Source organism: Megascapheus bottae, chromosome 19, assembly GCF_031878675.1.
Source record: "Megascapheus bottae isolate mThoBot1 chromosome 19, mThoBot2.hap1, whole genome shotgun sequence".
NCBI classification, from domain to species: Eukaryota; Metazoa; Chordata; class Mammalia; order Rodentia; family Geomyidae; genus Megascapheus; species Megascapheus bottae.
In genome coordinates, this window is record NC_143527.1 from 40,792,959 (window position 1) to 40,817,148 (window position 24,190).

Below are 24,190 nucleotides of genomic sequence, written 5' to 3' on the forward strand. Positions count from 1 at the left end.
TATTCTAATGACTTATCAATACTTCTTTGTGCTAACCTGTCCCCTTCCTCTCCATGATGTCTTTCTTCCTTCCTTCCTCACTCTCTCTCTCCTTCCTTCCTTCCTTCCTTCCTTTCTTTCTTTCTTTCTTTCTTTCTTTCTTTCTTTCTTTCTTTCTTTCTTTCTTCCCCCCGTCCCTCCCTCCTTCCCCCTCTCTTCCATTCTTCCTTCTTTTTTATCTGTGCCAGTCCTGTGGCTTGAACTCTGCACCTGAGGGCTGAGCTCTTTTGCTCAAGGGTAATGTTCTACCCCCTTGAACCACCGATTCACTTGTAGCTTTTTCTTTAGCAATTTATATGAGATGAGAGTGTCACAAACTTTATTGCCCAGAATAACTTCTAACTGCAATCCTCAGATCTCAGTCTCCTCCGTAGCTAGCATTAGACATGTCAGCCACCACCATCCAGCCGTCTATTTTCCAGTTAATGGAAAAACAAACAAATTCAAAGCAGGGTATAACATCAGCCATCATCTGCAAACAGAAAATATACTTTTAAACTCTTACCAGTGTTGGTATAAGAAGCAGTCTACTCCACGAAGACTTTCTTGATTGGGGATTGTATCTGAGCAACTTGGATATATGCAGGTCCTTTTGAGATAGTGTCCCAGGAAAATGTCTAAGTAGTGATCACTTGAAGGGGCACAGGAACACCATTCATACTGCACTAAAATCCAGAAGGGGACAAAAAGGAATGGGAATCTATTAACAGAACTTCACAGACTCTTTGCCAATATTCCTTGTATTTATTTAATCACATGAACAGAAGCCTTAGCTTATCACAAATATTCATGATTAAGACAGTCCAGTTATGGGGTACACTGTATGTTAACTACAAACAAAGTTCAGTAATTCCAAGCCCCCCCAGTGGACACCTGAAATTTCATATAGTACCGATTTCTAAATAGTTGATTTTAATATATATTTTATTATCATTAAGTATTTATACAAAGGAGTTACCATTCAACAAATTAGCTTTTAAGTACGATGCATCTTGATCCGTATCACTCATTTAACTAATAAATCAGGCACAGTACAAAATGAATTACAACCATAAAAATGCAATTTATTGAAATAAGATCTTCAAATGACTACTTTTAACTTTGGGGCCATAAATAAAGTAAGGGTCACTAAACCACAAGCAATGCAACTAAATTACTCTATCTGAAGGCCAAGATGACTACTATGTGACTGACAGGTGAGAGTGATACAATTAATGGATACTCTGGACAAAGGGATAATTTACATCCTATGTAACATGGAGCATGAAAAATAAGTTATATACTCAGAGCGGTGTTAATTTCTGGAATATTCCATCAATATTTTAGTCTATAGTTGACTGTAAGTAACAGAAATGTTAAACTGGATTGGGCCAGTTGAGAGGCATGTGGTATGCATTAGGATTTTTTTTAAGCAAGGCTTTGCATCAAAGCCAGGCCAAGTATCAAGGCCTCCACATAAACACACCATAGAAGTCTGAAATGAAGAACTAAGTTGACACAGGCCACATACTTTAAATGCTCAACAAAAGGGGCCTGGAGTTTGGCCTAGTGTTAGAGTGCTTGCCTAGCATGCATCAAGACCCGGGTTCCATACCTTGGTACTACATACATAGAAAAAAACCAGAAGTGATGTTGTGGCTCAAGTGGTAGAGCTCTAGCCTTGAGAATGTACAAGAACAGTGCTCAGGCCCTGAGCTCAAGCCCAGGACTGACAAAAAAGTATTTTAACAAAAAGTATTTTAACCTTTCTGTTGCTTTCTCTTTTTTAAATTTATTGTTATAGGTAATATACAGATAAGCAAGTCATGTCATGAGTATGTTTCCTTTTGTACAGTAACACACTCTCTCTCTCTCTCTCTCTCTCTCTCTCTCTCTCTCTCTCTCTCTCTCTCTCATTCATCATGAGTCTTTAATTCAGGGCTTAGGCACCTGTCGTTGAGCTTTTTAACTCAAGACTAGTACTCTATCATTTCAAGCCTCAGCATCACTTCCAGTTTTCTGGTGGGTAATTGGAGACAACAGTTTCATGGACTTTCCTGCTCAGGCTGACTTCAAACTCCCATCCCTAGATCATAGCCTCTGAGTGGCTAGGATTATAGGCATGAGCCACCAGCTTCTGACTATTGTTTTCTTCTTTTATTTATTTTTTCATTCTCTTGTTCTATGTTCTGTTTCCTTTTACTTGCCTCCTTCCCTTTCTTCCCCCCTCACTCCTTCTTCCACTCACTCTCTTCCATTCTTCCTATTCTTGCTTAAAATATACAGAGGAAGAGCGAGTTCTTTTAAGAAATTATCTCACTTGATCTTCAAATGAGATATCCTCATTTCTGTTGTACAAATAAGGAAACTAAGAAAGAGGGAAGTAAGAATTTTCCAAAATCAATGACTTAAAGAATGGAACTTAGCCATGCTTTCCTCTCTTTCAAAGTACATGTTATATCTAGCATCTTGCATATCCAAGATGAAAAGGACATTTCTCCAGATTAATGAATTCTAAATTGGTATAATACTAATAACTGATAACATTAATTGTTAGTGAAAAAAATCCCAATGTTGTGAACCTCTGGGAATATTAACTGGGACTAAGGATCAAGGGTAGCCTTTGGAGTGATAATAGCTTTCTATCTTTTTATACAAATGGGAATGACACAGCTCCATTAATCCACAATAGTCATCAACTTGTATACTTAAGATTCTTTTGCTGTACTTAGTGAAAAAAATTTTAATTCTTTTTCTTGAAAGTACCTGTTTGCCTCAGTTTTCATATGCCACATGGCCAGTTTCCATAGGTTGCGATTAAAACTAAGTATTAATTTCTGAGTATACATTTATTCATTAAATGCATCAGCAGAAGGAGGAAGAAGAGGAAGAAGGAGGGAGTACGAGGACGAGAAGGAGGAGAAAGTGGAAATTGAGGGACAGAGGGAGAAGAAGAAAAGGAGGAGAAAAAAGGAGAAGGAGAACAAGAAGAAAGGAGAAGACAAGGAAAGGAGAGGGGAGATGTTTTTATTCTCTAACTACTTTGCTGAAAAGATATGCTATGGATACATTTGTCATTTTTTGGATGGTAAAAGTATCTTGGTTTTTTTTCTATAACTCCCAATCCTTCAATTTGTTCAAAACTTTTTTTTTCTTCCCTGAAAATGAGACAACATATTACTTATTGGATATAGTAAAAATTCAGTACCCTAGGGTAGCTTAGAAAATTATGGACTGCACAAAAATATATATAGTTGTTTATTAAAATGTTTTAATAATGGTGGCTCATGTCTGTAATCCTAACTACTCAGGAGGCTGAGATCTGAGGATCAAGGTTCAAAGCCAGTCTGGGCACAAAAGGACCTGAGACTCTTATCTCCACTTACCTCTAGAAAATGGGAACTGGGGATTGGCTCAAGGGTAGGGTGGGATCTCCTAAGCTGAAGAGCTAAGGGATAACTCCCAGGCCCACAGGAAATATGGTAGTCTTGAGTTGAAGAGTTCAGGGACAGTGCCCAGGCCAATTTCAAGCTCCATCACACACACACACACACACACACACACACACACACACACACACACACACACACACACAAAGTTTTAAAGGAGATATTTTCCTAAACTAAAACAAGTTCTCTATATAAAGATGTTAATGGAAAAACAAAATAATACATTTCAACTTCCCTCAACATTAAAAGTAAATATAATCACATTTGCCCTAAGGCACTGTTTAATTTGGCATATGAATGCCAAATGGTAATAACAGTTACTCTGCAATCTCTTAAAATGCAGTGGTCCTTGAATTTTTCCTGAAAGTCGCATTTTTAAACAAATAGTATATAGGCCCTCTCCTGAAGGACTTACAGAGTTTTTACTGACAAAGAAAGAAAACTAGCACATGCTTAACTCTATCACTGGCCTATGTAATGTGAGTTGTAATTACACAAATAGTAAAAAAAAATATAAGAAGTTCCAGATATCAAACATGGTCAGGTGTCAACATATGTTTTCCTAAACTGCAAAAGGTAATACCCTATAGGCTAAAAGGAATGACAAACTGTTATTCGCATCATCTGTTGAAAGACAGATAGAAAATACATACACATTCCAGGTTTTGAAATATAAAAAGTCAACTACATTTGGCTGTGAAGATATGTTAGAACTTTCTGGAAAACATATTTATTTTCCAATGTTTGCCCTAGTTGCAAGGTAAATGAGACGTTACTTTACACGCACCTAGTCATTTACACATCAAGAATCAAAAAGAGTTGCTGCAGTAGGTCTATTTGGCTAGATGTATTTCCTCTTCAACTCATAACATGCTCATGAGTTTTGTCAATTATACTTCTCAGGTCTTTAGAATTTAAGGGTGCTTTTTGATCTTTGTTCTAGTTATACAAATGTTTTCCATTTCCACTAAATTTAACTCCTCCTGAATGAAGCTCTGGCCAGCTTTTCAAGCAATAAGTTTGACCTAATTCTTACAGCACTATTAAAAGGTAGGTAGAGATATATTTACACTTTTACTATTTAAAGCTCTCCATGAGACTTGGGAATAAATATGAGCCACTTTATGAATATAATCAGCACTGAAATCATAGTTGCCAAGCACATGGAAGGGATAACAGGAAAATATGATTCTGCTGTTTAGAAGATTAGCAAAGGAGGTTAATTCCAGTCATCTATAGAAGGCGCTAAGTTTACATTGTTCATAAATGGAAGAAAGTGCTACCTTATCAGAGAATCACCTATACCTTCATGATTCTCTCTGACAGTGTTATAACCATCAGAGAGGAATATTAAAGAAGAATTACATAAACCTTTCTTGAGCCAATTGTCAGCTTGTTTGCTACAGATTAAGCACTGCCACATGCTTCTAATGGCTGGCAAGTCACACTGTGAAAAATGTTACTGGGTCTTGCCACCCCACTTGCTGTGCTCCATGGAGCAGAAAATTAAGCGTGGCATATTTGGGGGAGGAGTTTTCTGGTTTGTAAGAATTTTTAAAAATAGCTATACTTGATATATTCCAGAGTCACATTTGTAAATTAATAGCTCTGACAAAGATAATCTAATTTTATTCCACATTCTGAAAATCTTAGGTCATTCTGATTCAGAAATCTAGCTAATAATTTTTTGGGTGAGTAGATGTGTGTTTGTAGTTAAAGAGATGCACGTACAACACAATATAACATTTCTAAGCCTGCAGCAGTTGAAAACAAATTGGGAAAAAGAACAGTATATACAACCATACATATTTATTTCAAGTATTCTCATTTTTCTTGAGTAAAGATAAATCATTTGTCAAAGTATTAGATTTCATTAAGACTAAATTATATTTGTTGTACAAAGGTACAACTAATATACTAAAGGAATTATTTATCTTAAGTAATACAAGACAGAAATTTATTTTATCTTATATGCTTCAAGCATGATATGGTTTTAAATAAATAATCTTCTAGTAAGGACTTTGCTTAGTCATATTTAAAACATTTAAATGCATTTTTCTCTGTGTCATAAACAACATACAGTTTCACCATAAAGCAAACTCTCAGAGATTTCTGTGTCACCTTTCATTTTCCAGTCTGGGATATGGGCTGGGAGTTTTGCCTAGTGGTACAGTGCATGCCTAACATTCATGAAGATCCAGGTTAAATGCCTCAGTCCCACATACATAGGAAAAAAACAAACAAACAAACCAGAAATGGTTCTGTGGCTCAAGTGGTAGAGCTCTAGCCTTGAGAAAACCCAAAGACAGTGCTCATGACCTGAGCCCAAGTCCAGAACTGGAAAAAAAAATCTGGGATAAAATTATGGAACCCTAAAATGTGTTATTTAACAGAATAAGATTGTGAAAGAAAAATCTTCCAAGTGCCGTTTTAGATAAGTTCACATAGCTTTGTGATGTATACCAACTTCATCAAAATGTGGAGCGGCCTCCGTCTTCATCCTGGTTTCCTAATTACATGAAATAACAAAATAACTATTATCTTTCTCAGGCTTAAAGTACAGAATCACATGAGTTCTAGACTCTATTTGCAATAGGGCAGTCTTGTATTATGAATGGCAAGAATTTCTCCATAATTTCTCCCTTTTCTTATGATCTTAGCTTTTATGTTTGTGCAATGTTTTGTTTCTCTTTATTTTCTCTTTAAGTACAAAGAAGTTGCTATTTAACAAAGAAGGTTATGAATACAATGCATCTTGCTTTTACCTTTTCCAACCATGGCTTGAAATGACAACCTCTGCTTTTAAAAGTCCCATTGATCAAGCTAATATTGTTTGCTTCATACCTATTCAATGACCTTTGTTTATTTACTGTGCAAAAATGTTACAGACATAAGACATCAATGACTTTCATTTAAAAGAGACAAATGTCCCATGATTCCTCCTTGTTTCTACCAAATTTTCCCTAACATCTAATATGGCCTACATTACCTAGCACAAAACAACCAATTCTTCCCTTACCTACTGTGACATTCAGATAAAGGCAGAAAAAAAAATTCTTCTAACTTCAACTCTATCAGTAACAACAATGAAGACACAGCTGGCCTGATATGTTTAAAAACATGCTCACACCAACAGTTCCTATTTCTCTGCCAGTAGTATTCTCTTAGATGCGGGTGTGAGTTTCTAGGGAGCATAACATCTGGGACATTTTGATCATTGCAGAGAAGCACTAAAGTCCTCTGTGCTAATGACAATGCCACACCTGAACTACAGCTGTTTACACACTCCCAAAAAGATAATGCCGGACTTCAGAAGACTGTAATGAAGTACAAATCACCAAACACAAAAAAAGTGGAAATTTGGACAAAAATTCTTGCTCTCTGCAAATTCTTGTGCTCTAAACAGAATTTAAAAGGTTGAGGATACAAATCACCATATGACAAGCCTTTCTGTCCTTTTAACAGTTTGTCCCCAGTCTCCAGAACACTGCTGCTTATCTCATGCATTGCGTGGTTCTGTTTTCTTTTATTCTTCCTTTCTTTCTAGGTCCAAGGAGATAAGTTGGCCTGTTAATGGCAGATTCCTACTGAGCCTAGGCACTAAATCCTAATTTCTTCACAACCACTCATCCAGAGCTGACATGTTTCAAACGACCTATAGTAGCTACATCTGTTAAGGCAAGTTATTATAAGCACCTTCAAGAATGAGCCTCACAGTAAGCAAAGCAGGCATAACAAGTAGACTCTTTCTGGTCCCTATGAGGCTGCAATCTCCATATGATAGACAGTTGGTAGATTTGGTACATGTGTAAGGGGGAGCCAACAGCTAGTAATCACTACAGTATATTATCTAAGAGACCCACCAGCAATAAAGCTGGCATTTAATATTCTCTCTCTCTCTTCCTTCCTTTCCTCTCTCTCCCTCCCTCCCTTCCTCCCTCCCTCCCTCCCTGTCCTCTGTGTGTGTGTTTGATCCCTTTGTCTCCTTCAGTTTGCTAGGAATTATGGTAGCAATAAGAGGAAACCTCTTCTCATTTTTTTAAGAAAAGCAAGAGACATAAGGATTTAATTTACCTTTTCAGAAAGCACTCTGTGTTTAAGAAGTTGAGAACTGCAGAAGAAAAAATAACAAAAAAAGCAAAGATTGTGTAGAAATGTTCAAATTCGGTACCCGCTGACTCAAAACATGTCACCATGGTATTTGAGAACACTCTGACTCTTCCTGCTATGTCTCCAGAAGCAGGTAACAAAACCCTTCTGTAAGAGAAGCCCAATTTAAGATAAGGAAAAGGACGTTCTCTATGTCTGGTGGCACAGGAATACAGAGAAAGATCCAAACCATCTTTATGGACTCATATGTAGGTTTTAATAGAAGAATGGTTACAAAGTAGATATTGTGAAATAGATATACAGATATATATGCATATGTGTGTACGGATGTGTGGGTGTGAATATATGTATATATATGAACTAAAGATCAAATTTAAAATATGAAGTGAAAGTATGATAAAATTTCAAAGACTAACACAGAAAAAGAACTTATAAAAAATAAAATGAAAATCTAAGAGTTTAGAAGAACAATTAACTAAAACAAATCTCACTAGAAACAATCAAAATATTTAGGGTGGCAGGAGAAAGAAATCGCAAATGTGAACATAGCTCAGTAAGAACTATATTGCTATGAGGCCTTTGTCCGTTCTTTGGTTGGTGAAGATCTTCTCCTACTCTGTAGGCTTCCTAATTAATTTACTAGCTATGTCCTTTGCCATACAAAAGCTCCACAGTTTAATGCAGTCCCACTTATCCAGCCTTTCTCTGATTTGTTGTGATTCTTGGTCCTTATTAAGAAAGTTTCGACCTGTGCCAAGGAGGCCTAGTGTATCTCCTATTCCTTCTTGTAAAGTTTTCAGTGTGTCAGCTTTTACCTCCAGGTCTTTGATCCATTTGGAGTTAATTCTAGAACTCAAAAAATTGACTCACTCCAAAACTAATCTCCAAAGTAACAACCATCCCATTAAAAAATGGGACTTAAAGAGAGTCTTCTCTGAAGAAGAAACAAAAATGGCCTAGAGACACATGAAGAAATGCTCAACATCTCTGGTCATAAAAGAAATGCAAATCAAAACAACTCTAAGATTCCACCTCACTCCAGTTAGAATGGCCAGGATCAAGAAAACTAAGAACAACAGATGCTGAGGGGATGTGGCCAGGAGGGATCACTATTACACTGTTGGTGGGAGTGCAAACTCGTTCAACCACTATGGAAAGCAGTGTGGCAGTGCCTCAAAAGGCTAAACATAGAACTCCCCTATGACCCAGCAATTCCACTACTTGGCATTTACCCAACCATCCAGAAACAAGGGCATACTAAATCCACTAGCACAATAATGTTCATTGCAGCACTATTCACCATAGCAAAGATATGGAACCAACCTAGATGTCCCTCAGTTGATGAGTGGATCAACAAGTTGTGGTATTTGTACACAATGGAATTCTAAGCTGCTGTCAGAAAGAATGATATCGCCCCATTTGATAGGAAATGGAAAGACTTAGAAAAAATCATATTAAGTGAAGTAAGCCAGACTCAAAGGAACTTAGGCTCAATGGTTTCCCTCATTCGTCATAATCAGTAGAAACCTTGGGCTCTCCTAGCAGAGATCTGCAATAGAGCAAAATCTTGTTACATAAGGCCTTATAGTATGAAGCTAATTGAAAGGACCTCCAGGATATTGAAACAAAAGCCATATAACAAATGATTGTTGTCCTTAATGTACTATGTTGTCTCTCATCTCCTTTGCTGACCCTTGGTTATCTCATATTGTTACAGTATCTCACTTTGTTATCTGATATTGAATTTATTTGTATTTGGTTATTTGAAATTTGACAGGGAAGGGGGTAAACCAAGAAGGGTGGGGGGGGTGGGGGAGGGTAATGGGTACCAAGACATGTGAAAGGGTATCAATGTATGTGAATTAATGCACCTTCTATCTGGCAAATATCATGTAACCCTTTTATTGATTACAATAAAAAATTAAAAAAATAAAACCAGGTTAAACATGCAAAAAAAAGAACTATATTGCTAAGAATAGAAGTTAAGAAAAGGAAGCAAAGAGGACAAAACAGACGTCACAAAGCAGTAACCTGTGCAAAAGAAATATTACAAATGGAGAGGAGAAAGGCATCAGTTTGAAAGAATAATTATGGAAAATTTCCTAAGTTTGATTTTTTCAAACATCATGTGTGCTGATTGTGGTAATGAATACTTGTAATCCATGCACTTAGGAGGCCAAGGCAAGAGGAACCTAAGTTCATGATCAACCTGGCTAAATAAAAAAAGCCTCAAAAACAAACAATAAAAATTTTACATGCATCCAAAAAGCTCAAAGAATTCTAAGTAACAGAAACCAAAAGAAAGTAACAAAACCACTCCAAGAGTTATTCCTCACTGCCTAGTGAAGATGTTTCAAAGTTCGGTCTTGGGTAAGTGATAAGGATACATAAGGTCATTAAGGAGAGGCCTTGTGGTTTAATCCTGGTGGCTTTATATACAAAGAATAGCTGTATATGCACATATACATGAGATTGGCCAGAGATGAGCCATCCCTATACCCTCTATCTCCAGAACTGTGAGTCAAAACAAACTTCTTTGTTCTTCATAATTAGTCTCCATGGCAGAACCACTTATTACAACAACATAAAAAGATTCATACACCTAGAATCATCAAAAATAAATTTGTGAAATCCTAAAGAAAAAATTTTGAAAGATATAAGAGCAAAAAAATGCCTTGTGAAAAATTGCCTGAGGATGTCTCATATTTGTTTTCCAGGGTGAATGTTGTCAGTGTCTATGTGCATATGACAGTTGTGCATAGTTTATTGAAAGTGTTGGGTTTGTTTTGGTTTCTGTTCTCCTTAGATCTGTGTTAGCACTGGTTAAGCTTTAATTGTCTTCTTAGTCAATCAAATGCTAAAGACTATAGGAGTCTTTTTCTTTCAAACTTGTTATTGTGCATCTATCAAATCTTGATCAGGGTTTCAAGAATGACTACATTAGGGTTTTGAAAACAGATTTACCATTATTGGTTTGAGGTTTCCCAGAGATATAGTTCACAGTTAATTTATGAGCTCTAATATAACTGACCATTTCAAAGTGAACAACAGTTTATTGTTTTGTAAAGATGTCAGTTGTTAAATCTTGGCATTTCCACTAAAATATAAATTGTAGTTAGAACTCAATGCAAATTCAACAGTTGTAGTTGGAGTTAAATTATTTTAACAAGTAAATTTATTTAATGAAAAAAATGCCCTGTGTACATAGAAAATATAATTAACACCTGACTCCTCCTTTAAAAAATAAGGTACCCAGGTGAGCAAGGCTCACAACTTTATTAGGTACTCAGAAGGCTGAAGCATGAAGGATCACAATTCAAAGACAGCCCTAGGCAGAAATATCTTCCATTTTCAATTAAATAGAAAAATGTTATGATTGGAGGCATGGCTCAAGTGGTAGAGCCATGAGCAAGAAAGCTTATCAAGATCAAACAAAGCTAAGAAAGGTCACAGGCACAGACCTCAAGGCACAGTACTGGCATAATCATAACAATAAATAATAATCTCATTATTATTAACTTTTTTTCACAGAAAGATCACTACAGAAGATAAATGCATAAGGAGAAAAAATATAATTATAATATATAATTTTCTTCTATTTTAAAGATAGTTATGTAAAATACACTTTTTAAAACTTATAGAAGATAAAGACAAAAGTATAATAGCATAATACAAAGAATTTACAGGAATAGAATATTTATCTAAAGTAGAGTGTCAGAAATTAAGATGAATATTGAAATTTGTAGTCAACACTAATAAAAGAGTATAATTACATTGTTAAATAACTAGAAAATATTTAACACAAAAAGTCAAAAAGAAGATTAAGAGGAAACACAAAGCATGAAGACAGAAAATGAAATAATAAAATGGTATCATTTTAACTGACTAAATACATTATTATTATTATTATTATTATTATTATTATGTTACTGGATTAAATCATTTAAAAATGTTGAAGCAGTCAGAGAAATACACCAAGCTGAAACATTCACACAATAAAATTTTACTGATCCTTTAGAAAAAATTGATACAGTACCTTTCATAAAGAAATGGAAAGATGTGGAAAAAATCATGTGAAATGAGAGACAAAGAATGAAATTTTAGAAGACTTGTAAGTCATTATTATTTACCCTGAATTAACTAATGTTTATAATGTTCTATAACATCAACAGGTGCATTATTCTCAAGTACACATAAAACATATTCCAAATTAGACTGTGTGCTATACAATAATCTGGAGGAAATCTGGTCTGGAGGCATCACAGAAGTGGTAGAGGGTTTGACTAACAAGGGAAATGTCCTGACTTCAAATTCCAATGCAGCCAAAAATTAATAACTTCTCTGAATAGCAAAGGATTACAATTAATTATACAATACATTCTATGACTGTATGAATTAAAATTCAGCATCAGAAATACAAGTGAACCCAGAAGATGGTGGCTCAAATTTGTAGTCCTAAACTGCTCAGAAAGCTGAGATCTTAGGATCTTGGTTCAAAGCCAGCCCAGGAGGAAGTCCATGAAACTCTGATCTCTAATAAACTTCTCAGAAAAAGTGATGCTACTGCTCAATTGGCAGAGAGCTAGCCTGGAGCACAAAGAAGCTCAGGGACAGTGTCCAGGCCTTTGAGGTCAAGTCCTAGGCCCAGTAAACAAACAAACAAAAAACACATAGCTAAATCTACAAATATTAAAAAATTAAACACGTCTCAAGGATTTCTAATTCAAAAAAGAAATCACAGTAATATTAAAACATACATAAAATTATATATTGATTAAGAAAATGCATTCTGTGCAATATTTGACATTGCTTATCACTGTGCAAACAAAGTATGCTTGTATACACCAACATGGCACAATCTTTGACTCATCTCAATTATATAGCATGGCCACTGTTGTACATGTGGTCTGATGTTGATAAAATATGGTTACAGTACATACTACTATATGTTAAACTAAATAAAAATGATTGAAGATTGAATTAAAATCCATGCGATACAGCTAAAACAAAGTCAAGAAAACTGAAAATTTGCTCTCCAACAATGGAAAAGAAGGATCTGAAATCAGTGTCCTCATCTTCAACCATAAGATGAAGTCCAAAACCAATGCATTCCATTATTATAAAAATTAACACACAAGACAGATAAATACAGATAGAAAGGAGGGTATTAGGGCCTAAGATTGACACAGCAAGTGGAGATCTGAGGAATTGCATGAAGGAATCATGTTGAGGTGGTGGGAAAATGTTCTAAAACTGGATTGGAAAGATGAGTGGGCAACATCACAAATGTACTTACATTCACTGAGCTAAGCTGGGTGCTGATGCCTCACAGCTGTAATTCTACTATTCAGGAGGCCAAAGACAGCTCAGATAGCCAAAATCAGAGATTCTGAGCTCTAACCAGAAAAAAAAAAAGATGGAACTGGAAGTGTGGCTCAAGTGCAGCTCCACCCTGGGTGAATAGAGCCAAGAAAAGGTTTGAGGCTTTTAGTTCAAACCCCTGTATGGCACAATAAAACGAACTGAGCTTTACAATCAAAATTAATCCAGTAATCATGTATAATTTATGCACTAGAGCCATTTCAACCAAATGTCCTAACTGGCACTGGAAAATATGCAGATATACACATGTATCATAAAATTCAAATTTAATAAATCAAACCACTTAGTGTAAAGCATGAGCATAGATTTAATTATTATTTATTCAATCCAATTCTTTATAATTTAGAGTCAATTAAATGTCCTTTTTAGCTTCATCTATAAAGAATAAAATATTTGAGAGAAAAAATGGAAAAGAGTGAGAAAAGCGTGTTTTCCCAAAAGAAATATACTTATTCCTTTCTTTACATAGCTGTAACCCATCAGTACATCAACTTTATGATAACGAATTTTTTTAAAAGAATAAAATATTCACAATAAATTATTGGCTGTTAACTTTATAATTAAAAGCTAATTACTACTTAGTATTAAATTATTAAGTCAAAAGCAAAAGCAGAATTTATATTCCTACAGTAATATAACAGGTTTGGACATATATATGCACATATATATATATATATACACATACACAGAATCATTGGTTGAGATGGAGTCTTAAGTATTTTATGCATGCAGTGGCCTTGAACCATGATCCTTCAACCTTTGACTCCTTAGAATTACATAATTGAACCACAATGCTCAGTTCTTGAATAAAAGTTCTTATCATATAAATGTCTTCCCTTTCTAGCAAGATATTCTGATTATTTTTCACCTGAAATTAGCATAACACTGAAACAAGTCATGATAAGTTTGGATGTATGTCGCATATACAATTTTGAATATATGTGATGGATTTTAATCCAATGTAACCAAGGGGCCATATTCCATAATAAAACTGCTGTAAATTTGCATTCTGTGGGCCAAGAGTCATACATAAAGTAGATTTATATCCTTAAGTCCCTGAAAATGGCCCTTTTGGGTACCAAATATTCAACAATCACTTAAATTTTATTTTTATTTAAATAAATATATTTTGAATCAAATCAATGAGGATAAAAAATGTGAACCATATCTTTTCTGATGGTATTGAGATTTGAATTTAGGGTAGGTGCTGTACAACTATGGACTAAGCTCCTTTTTACTTCAGTTTATTATTTATTCATTCAATCACACAATTTACCTGGGGCTGGCCTCAACTAGCAATCCTCCTACATATACTCCCTACATAACTGAGATTATAGTTGTACCCCATCATGGTTGTCCTATTGTTGGAGATGAAGGCTAGGAGAGGACTGTGTGCTGATTCCTGAGCTGCATTTAAACTATAATCTCCCAATATCCAATAACATAATTGCTGAACCATTCTAAAGAAAGAAAACACCACTTTTCTAGAAAGATGACGGTTCTGAGAAAAAATATATAATAAGCTAAATTCTTTCAATGTAAGTGACTATTCAATTCTGAATCTGATGGAAAAGATAAGAGCTAATCGGAAATATAATATGCTCTCAACTTGCAAAGTGTTTCTTGCAAGGAGTAGAAAATAGTTGATATTACCATGATTGAGGGCCTGATCATGTGAATAGTCACCAGGAAGAATTGGAAAACTCTTACAAATAATTCTAGGTGATAATAAAAACAAACAAAAGTTAAGAAATAATAATATAGGAGACATTTGCACAGATAATTTCAACAAAATTTTTCTGCTCTTTTCTCAACTTCATTTTCAGAAATTTTCAGTGTGGGCAAATGCCTGTTGGCTGTCCTTAGAAAACTGAGTCTTTCCCACCAAATACTGTGAGATCATATTAGAAATAAAGGAACTCCTCCCATGCACAATCCCAAAGGCTATACCCCCAAAGCCAGCAGTGTTTCTTCATTTTTCCTGTCATAAATCAAGCACAGAAATCATTTATAGATAGACAGCAAAATAATCTCCTGGGAAGATGATCTCTGATCTTTACTTTTATGAGATGTAAATTCCACGTGCTGGTTTGGTTTGCTGCTGTGGCTGAGTATGGGGGTCAGTTAGTCTGTGCTTGCTTGTTTACTTATCTTGCAGCTGTAGAACTTAAAACTGGAAATTTCTTTGCTGACCTAAATTATAAAGAACTGGCTTCAAGACCATGAAGCAAACTAATTTTAAACAGTAATTACATCTCACACCTAATATCGTGAGTTTATGCTGAAATAGCAACACAAATGAGTTAAAGCAACTGGCATGATATAATTTCAGGGCAATTAGTAGGCATATCATTTTCAGAAACATTCCCCCACCCCCAAAAGAAAAGGTCCCTTTCGAATCTCAATTGGATGTGATTCATTATTTTTAGAGTTCAAAAATGTATCCATTATAATCACTTTTCTAAATTTATCCTAAGTTGCTTTTACACCATCTTACTAAGTCAGCTTTCTTCCTCAATAAATCTTGTAAAGATTTTAAGATTTAATGTACTTATTTCAGAAGCGAAATAAAGCTAGTCTCTTAAACACTTTGTAGTTCTATCAAATATTACATCTCGTAACAATATGGAGAAATGTAAGATCTACTCTGAAATGGTAGCTTACCATTTTTCAGGAGTTAAATAGGTGTGTTTTTTTTAAAGAAGGAATTTCTACTTTATTTTTTATTTTAAATTTCTTTAATTTTATTGTCAAGGTGAGGTACAGAGGGGTTACAGTTATATACATAAGGAAATGAGTACATTTCTTATTGAACACTGTTACCTCCTAATTCTTTTTTCCCCACTTTCCCTGTCTCCCAATCCCCCTGTTGTAAAGTTCATTTCCACCATAGTGTCTTGTGAGTATCGCTGTTGTATTGGTCTACCCTTTGTCCTTTGTCTTGAACTCAGGGGCTAGGTGCTGCTCTTTAGCTATTTTTTGCTCAAGACACCATCACAACCTACCCCTTGAGCCACACCTCTACTTCTGGCTTTTTGCTACTTGACTGGAGGTAAGTATCTCACAGACGATTCTTCATAGGCTGGCTTTGAACTGAAATCTTTAGATGGAAACCTCCTTAGTAGTGAGGTACATGGGCATGAAAATTTTTATTTATAAATAGAATGCAGTGTAGAATATAATAAAACAATAACGAGTTATCTAATGTCCTTATCAAGAATTACATATGGTATATATCACAGATGACATATTTTACACAACAGGAAGTATGGAACAGTCATGTCTATCAGCATCCAGTTGACAGTGATAATATGCGATGCTAGAGAGTTATGATAGTGATAGCCCAGCTTCATTAAAATCTAATGGGATCTCTGCCCCATAGGCAGTCTCTCAGTGACTAAAATACTGTTTTGCGGCATATCATTGCATTTGGCAACTAACACAGCTGAGAGATAGGCTAAAATAAAATTAAAGTCATGATTCTGAGAGACAAAATAAAACCATTTAGATACAAAAGACAAGTTTCAATGACAGCAAATTAGAGGAAGTTGTGAAGTGTTTGTACTAAACTTTTAAGAATCTTCTAACAAAGCTTTTCCTGCTCCTTACTACAATTTTCTCTCCCAATTTAGCCAATGGTAATTATATTTTTTATAGCTTAGATGACATGATAGCTAATTTTTTTCTTGTCAACTTGGCTAGGACACAATACCCAGACATTTGGCTAAATATGTCTGGTTGCTTCTGGGAATGTACTTTTTTAGATCTGATTAACATTTAAATCAGAAGACTGCTAAAACAGATTAGTGTCTACAATGTGGGTAGGCCTTTCCAATTCCAATTAGTCACAAGGCTTTAGAGAAACATTGATCTCCCAATGAGATTATTCTGCAGCAAATCGTCCTCCAGCTACAACCATAATATCAGGTCTTCCACCCTATGGTTTGCCTTATTTGGGGCTTGCTAGATTCCTTAACTTGTATGAGATTATTGACAAGAAATGTCTCTGTTTCTCTCACTCCTCCACTCTGTCTCTGAACATTGGGTTTCTGGAGAACTCAGACTAATACAGATTTGTCTTTTTAATTTTTTTTATTTTACAGGTCACGACAGGCAGCAGCTATTTATAAGCAATGAATATATATATATGTATATATATATATTAAACAAAACTAGAAAACATGTTGAGGCCTCCAGAACTCAAAGGGAAGATGTTAGCTAGCAGAGAGGCATAAATAGTATGCATGGGAGGAAGAGATCACAAGGCCTCTGAGAGAAAAACTGTACCATGTAATTAAAACATCTTAAATCCCAGTCAACCTCAGCCCAGTAGGTTGGACTCAGTGATAGAAATTTCTCATGAATAATTCAAACCCAAAGGACAAATGTGGCCAGCGTCTCCCTATAGACAACCCCTTTTCTGTCTATTGAAAGTATATTTGTAAGAGGCTTTAAACTGTTTTTTTGCTAAAAAGCTCTTATCTTTCTCCTGAACTCATGAAATGGCTAAAAGAGGAGAAAAGCTTAATACCTCTGCCTTCATTTTGTATCTGTCTTAGCTGTAGGCCATTCTTCTCTCCACAATCACTTCATAAGCACTTTGGGTTCCAGGAAAAACAGGAGTGACTGGTAAGATGTCTACTCCGGAGGAACCGCAAAGCTTTGCAGAACAGATCTTCCCCAGACAGGGCCAATTACCTAAAATGAAATGCTGCACCCTGGGGAAGAAGAAACCATCTCCCGAGAACCAAATTGTTTCCTTCAAAAGATGAAAGAATAATTTCTTGGAACCCAAGAGAACTAGAACTGAGATAAGATCAGCCAAGCAACAGCTGTAATGGGTCAAACTATGGATATTCCTGTCCCTTGGTTCTAATTTACCCTCTATTTAAACGTATTAATACTCATGTCTATCATAACCATGACTGAAAACCATCTGAAGTGCCATGTTCCATGGTGGTGACCATGTCACATAATAAGTGGCATGTCCTTCCCACATCCTTCAGCATTTCTCTTTATTTGGAACCCAGAGACAAGTAGTTAGATCTGACATATTCCTTTTCTAACAAACTTGCCTATTGCTTTCACTTTGTTTCTCATCTTATCTGAGTTCTGTAGATAGATACATGGACTGAAGTATGACTCTCCTAACAATCCAAGAGTATAGTTAAGATTATAGACTTGTGCAACTGCACCCAGCAAGAGGTTTTAATAGCACCCAATGGAAGGATATTTTTATAAGATTATTAAAATTCATAATCTCATCTCTACAGAAACAAAAATGATATAGACAGACAAGTAATATTTTCCCACTCCCTCTGTTTTTCTCCAGCAAACACTAATAATCATCAGCTATGGAACATGGTTGGTTAAAGATAACCGACAGATTTTTGGCCAATACAGTTGAGCCACAATCTACCAGAAGCACTGGCAACATGTGAGTCTTTTTTATTTTCAAGAGAAGAAACAAATTTAGGTAAGTGAGGACCTGTAAGGTCACAAAAATGCCAGATGGGAGACCCATAAATAGAACTGCCTGTTGCTATCTGAAGATATATGCTTTTCAGAGGAACTAGCTTGTCCTAATGGTTTTCATTAATATGTGTAGATGTGGAAATAATCATATATACACACATGACTACATATATTTCTAGGTCCTCATATGGCAGTGTGTATGCCTCAATGATAATATACAATTTACTACTATTTTGATCTAATTGACAGAAGCTACACAGTTTCATTCTCAGTTTTTATTATATTAAATTTGGAATAAACACCTAAGGGACAGATACAGTGTCATATGCCTACAGTGCCATATTCCAGCTACTTAGAAGGCTGAAAAAGAAGGACAGCTTGAGTTCAGGAGTTCAAGATCATCCTGGACAACATACAGAAAGGCCCTCCCCTAGCTCTCATCTCAAAAACAAGAATGAAAAAAAGAAGAAAGAAGGAAAGAAAGGAGACAAAGGAAAAATAAAGAGAGGTAGGGGAGGAAGACAGGAAGGGAAACAAATTAGAATTATTATTCAGTTCCCCAATTACACTCAACTTTTATTTATTTTTTATTCATCTATTGAAATAACTTAAAATTGTTTGCTCTAGAATTATGATTTCAACATTAGGACCTTGTCCTGTCTTTTGGTGTGTGGTTGCAATGGGGCTTAAACTCAAGATTATTCTCTCCCTTAGCTCTTTGCCCAAGGCTGACACTCTACTGCTTGGACTACACCTCCACTTTCAGCTTTTTGCTGGCTAATTGAAGATATGAGCCTCACTGACATTTCTACATAGGCTGGTTTCAAACTGAAAAACTAAGATCTCAATCTCTTCAGTAGGTAGAGTTTCAGGTACCAACTACTGGCACCCAGCTTTGTCCAGTCCTCTTTTGTATTTAAATTAAAATACTCTGTAAGCAGTAAGTACAGTGATGAGGCACAGAGGCAGGACCACACATCGCAGCATTACAGAAAGGGTTTCACAGAGATGGACCCTGGCTTTCAGGGAACAGAGGATAAGATTTTCCCAGAGTAAAGAGAATACAGTTTTGAGGATACACTGGAGAATTGGAGTGGAATTGGCTATATGATCTGTAAAGAATTCCTAGGAAGTAGAATCCAGTGCTGTTTTTAAAGGTTGGATAGGAGAAAGCTTCAGTGCCAAAAGGGAGAATGAGGTCCTCTGTGACGCAGATTCACAGGTATATTCATACAGGACCAGGGGAGAGAATCATCTTGAGAAGTCTTGAGGAGGGAAGGAAATGGTTACAACCCTACTGGCTTGCTGTTCGGATAGGAGTGGAAGCAGGGAGCTCGTGCAAAGGTCTTTATGCTAACTGGGAAGCCGGAGTTATAATCCGGTGTAAAAGGAAAGGGAAAGCACTTGGTTTTAGAGATAAAATTCAGTTGTCCCCAGTCACTCAGAGGGCACATTCTAAGATCATCATGACTATCTGAAATATGAATGGCACCAGGCCTCTGGTTGATTATGTTTTTTTCTATTCATATGACACGTAATATATAAATTAGGCACAATAAAATCACAATCAAGCAATAACAAAATAAGACAATGATAAAAAATATGCCATATGCTGGACATTGGTGACTCATACCTAAAATCCTATTTACTCAGGATGAGAACTGGATATCAAAGCCAGGCCAGGCAGCAAAGTCCAGGAAACTCTTATTTCCAACTAACTACCAAAACAAGCTGGAAATGGTGCTAGAGCCACTAGCCTTGAGTACAAAAGCACAGGGACAGTGTCCAGGCCCTGAGCTCACCCCTGCACTGGTAATATTTTTAATAAATATAATAAAAATATTGTCCAGAAGCATGACCTTTGTGCCGAGCATGCATAAAGCCTTGGTTCAATTCCTTGTACCACATACACAGAAAAAGTGGTGCTGTGTCCTGGGGCCTGGGGCCATAGTGGCAGAATGTTATCCTTGGGAAAAAGCCTGGGCCCTGAGTTTGAGCCCCAGGACTAGCAAAAAACATGCGATCTCTCTCTCTCTCTCTCTCTCTCTCTCTCTCTCTCTCTCTCTCTCTCTCTCTCTCTCTCCCTCCCTCCCTCCCTCCCTCCCTCCCCCTCCCTCCCTCCCTCCCTCTCCTCTCTCTCTCTCTCTCTCTCTCTCTCTGTCTCTCTCTCTCTCTCTGTCTCTGTCTCTCTCTCTGTCTCTCTCTCTGTCTCTCTCTCTCTCTCTCTCTCTCTCTCTCTCTCTCTCTCTCTCTCTCTCTCTCTCTCTCTCTCTCTCTCTCTCTCTGTTTACAAGGTTTGGCACTACCCATGGTTTCACCAAGTAACTGAAGCCTTGGATAAAAGGTGATAAAAATAGTAAGACTACGAATCAGTAGATTTCAAAACTTACTTAGAAGATCAAATCAGGTAGATTTACTGAATGCTTAGAAACAAAGCAGATGTTGAGAAGCATCCATGATTTTGGCTAAGCTAGAGAATGTGGACAAGAAACCATATAGTGAAGAGGGAGGAGAAGTGATGCAATAGTGTCAAGAATACAAGGTGCCTGTGGAACGATCCAATGGAGATATTCAAGTGGTGTGTTGCATTTGTTGGTCCTGAGCTCAGAATAGGCATCAGAGTGAAAACAGAGACTTGGCAATCAGTAGAGCATATGACATTAGATTAGATGCACAGCAATTAGAAGAATGACTCAAGCAAAGTACTCTTTTTAAAAATTGAATCACTGTCCATTGATCTTTCCTGGTCTTCAATTTTCTTTCATATATTTTTTATTGTAATTAATAGAAGGGTTACATGATATTTGCCAGATAGATTGTGCATTAATTCCCATTGGTCTTCAATTTTTTTAACCAAAGACATTACCTAATTTTGTTTTAGGATTAAGGGTATGTAATAGCTAATTACAATCTCAACTCCACAGAAAGAAAAATGTCAATAAACTGGGCTCCTTATCACCTCTAGTACAACACAGGTGTGAAAAGGGATGGAAAGATGTCTCTATATAAAGGTTTTTATCCTCATCTCCACCCATTTGATTCCCTATGTTGTAATTCTGCTGGATGTTTTCTTCTTGGTTTTCAAAAACAAAACATATTTGTGGTCCCATGTAAAGGAATACAGAAATTTAAAGGAAATATCTGTCATCTCTCTCCCCACATGAGGTAACCAACTGGATATTTTTGCAGTAACATTTTATTCCACATAAAGCCTAGTATCCATCTTTGGCAATGTAACAAGAAGAGACTACACGTGTGCACATGTAATCACATGCACAAAAATGCTAAAGAAAATGAGTTTGAAAATGTCAGTAGTGTCCTAATCAGTAGGGAAGAGCAGATGTTTAATCTGTTCGTTTGACAATCTGTCCTTTTAGGAAACCGGGTAGGTACCAGAAAGAACTACATAGTCTGAGGAAGAAAGATATGAGTCAAAAGAAAATGAAAAAATAGAAAAATTGCAAAAGACTTTACTAAAAATCATATGTACCTGATGATACCAGGTTTGGAGAGGGATTGCTAGATAAACATAAAGTTTAAGAAAATTATCACTTCAATTAAGCAGCATAATCAGGAAACTGGACAATCTTAATCTTCCCATTCAGTACTCTGGTTTTAAAACTTGCTTTCTCATTTTTTGCATATCCATAAAATATTCATTAGGGCAAACTATATCCCATGTATGTGTGACTTCAAGAGATAATCAGACCTCTTAAGTTGCAAGACATGGCTGACAAAAACCAAGCCTCACATCAAATACTATTTTTTCTGATGCTATACCACTAAGTTAAGCCATTTTCTTTAGCCATTGTCTATTAAAATGAATTTTGTGCATCTATGCCTGTTAGGAATAAAATACACAAAGATTATATATGCATGAAGCTTTCACCAGATGGCAGACATTTGATTATTTGAGATTAATGAGATCTGAAACAGAAAATTAGGGCAAATATGTTTTCAAAATCCATCACCCCAGTCTTTGGTCCCTCCTTCCAAAGTCCTTAATACTTTAAAGATTCAGTGTAAGCATTCAAGTATTCCAGGAACATAACAGTCTAATTCCCATCACAATTATAACTTCCTATCATGAGAAAAGACACAGTAACAGCTCTTTATTCTTTTTTTTAAAACCCTAAAACAAAACATGATTTTGAAGATTGAGTATTAGACCAGGTAGCTTTCCTTGAGTTCAGAAAATAAGCTCTTCCTTTAAATAACAGTACAGCAAATGCATCTACCAGTAGTCAAGCTATACAACAGAGATCTACTCCAAAACCATATAATTTCATTGTACTTAACAAACAGAAAACAGGAGTTAGTGTGGGCACAGTTCAAGTGAAATGCCATCTGTAGAAACTCACTATATAGAACTTATGTGAACAGAGGAGATATTCAACATCTAAAGTTCCTATTTAGTGTAGACAGTAGGGTGCTATTGAGAAAATTTAATCAGAATGAAGGAGTATGTGGGTACAGTCACAAAGACAAAGCAGCCAGAGAGATAATCTCAGGAAACAAAGGACAGACCCAACTAAGGCAGGTACTCAAGATAGAACAGGTGATGAACAGAGAAGGCAGGGCCAGAAGATACTAAGGAAGCAGATCACAAAAAGTAGAGACTAGAAAGCCAGGGGCGCATGGAGGTGAAAAAACTTCAAGGAGAATGTGAGTATATGAAAAGAGGTGGCTAGGATCTGGTTGGAATGAAAAAGGAAATCAGATATGAACTAGCACTCAAAAGAGATGGAGTAGGATCAAGTGGAAAGGGCTAAACAAATGAAGAAGAGAAGGAAGGGAAAGTGCAGTCAAGTCTCCTATACATAACCTTGAAAATTAACAAGAGTGAGGGAAGGGCTGACCAGGAGAAGGATGTGTCAAAACATTGAAAAGGGTGACACTGATCAAGACATGTTGTATTCATGAACTGATTTGATCCTTTCCACAATCACATAAAGGTAAATGAAGAAATGCAAATGTAGAAGATAGACATTTAATTATTATTAATAGGATCAGTGATTAGAAAAAATGAAAACACCAATTTTTCTCCTTTTGAGAGATTTTTAAATGTAAACAAGTATGTAACATATAGCTGGGCACTGGTGGCTCAGGCATGTAATCTTTGCTACACAGGAGGCTGAAAGCTGAGGATGAAGTTCAAAGCTAGTCCAGGAAGAAAATTCCACCATGAGACTCTTATCTACAATTAACTAACCAGAAAAGCTGGAAGTAAAGCTATGGCTCATGTGGTAGAGCTCTAGCCTTGAGCACAAAAGCTCAAGGAGAGCACACAGGCCCTGAATTAAAGCCTCAGGATGGGAACCCTTCCCCCAAAATTATGAATAACTCATGAAAAAAGAAAATCAATTCACATTATAATTCTGGGAGAAAAATCCAGAAATTAAACTACAGCATATATGTTCAGTGACTGAATATTTGATTCATCTCATTTTTCAGATAAAAATATACTGTTTCAGCATGGATTTTGAGTTTGCACCCCAGAGTTCCAAATATATTTTAGTTAAATATTAATAAAAGAATACTAATGAAGATGAGATATAGGAAATCATTCTAAATACAAATAGTATTTGGTTGAGGCAGATAAATTAATTCCAAATTTTGCATTTATTTATGTCTCTCAGCCACTTTAAGGCTCAAAATCAGCATTCTGTCAGTCAATCAGCCAAGGGAAAAAAAATCACTGGCTATTTACTTGTAGCCTATGGGTAGGATGTATATATAGTCCTTAAACAGTAGTT

General features: G+C 36.0%; 1 protein-coding gene across 7 annotated transcripts in view; it reads right to left on the reverse strand.

Annotated features, from left to right (window-relative positions):
• The window catches only part of Dlgap1 (DLG associated protein 1), a 772,435-nt gene that overhangs the window by 667,853 nt on the left and 80,392 nt on the right, over positions 1-24,190 (reverse strand). For all 7 annotated transcript variants that reach the window (XM_090353401.1, XM_090353399.1, XM_090353404.1 and 4 more), the window contains exon 2: positions 545-704. The gene's annotated coding sequence lies outside the window, so the exon portion shown is untranslated. The remainder of the gene's footprint in view (positions 1-544; positions 705-24,190) is intronic.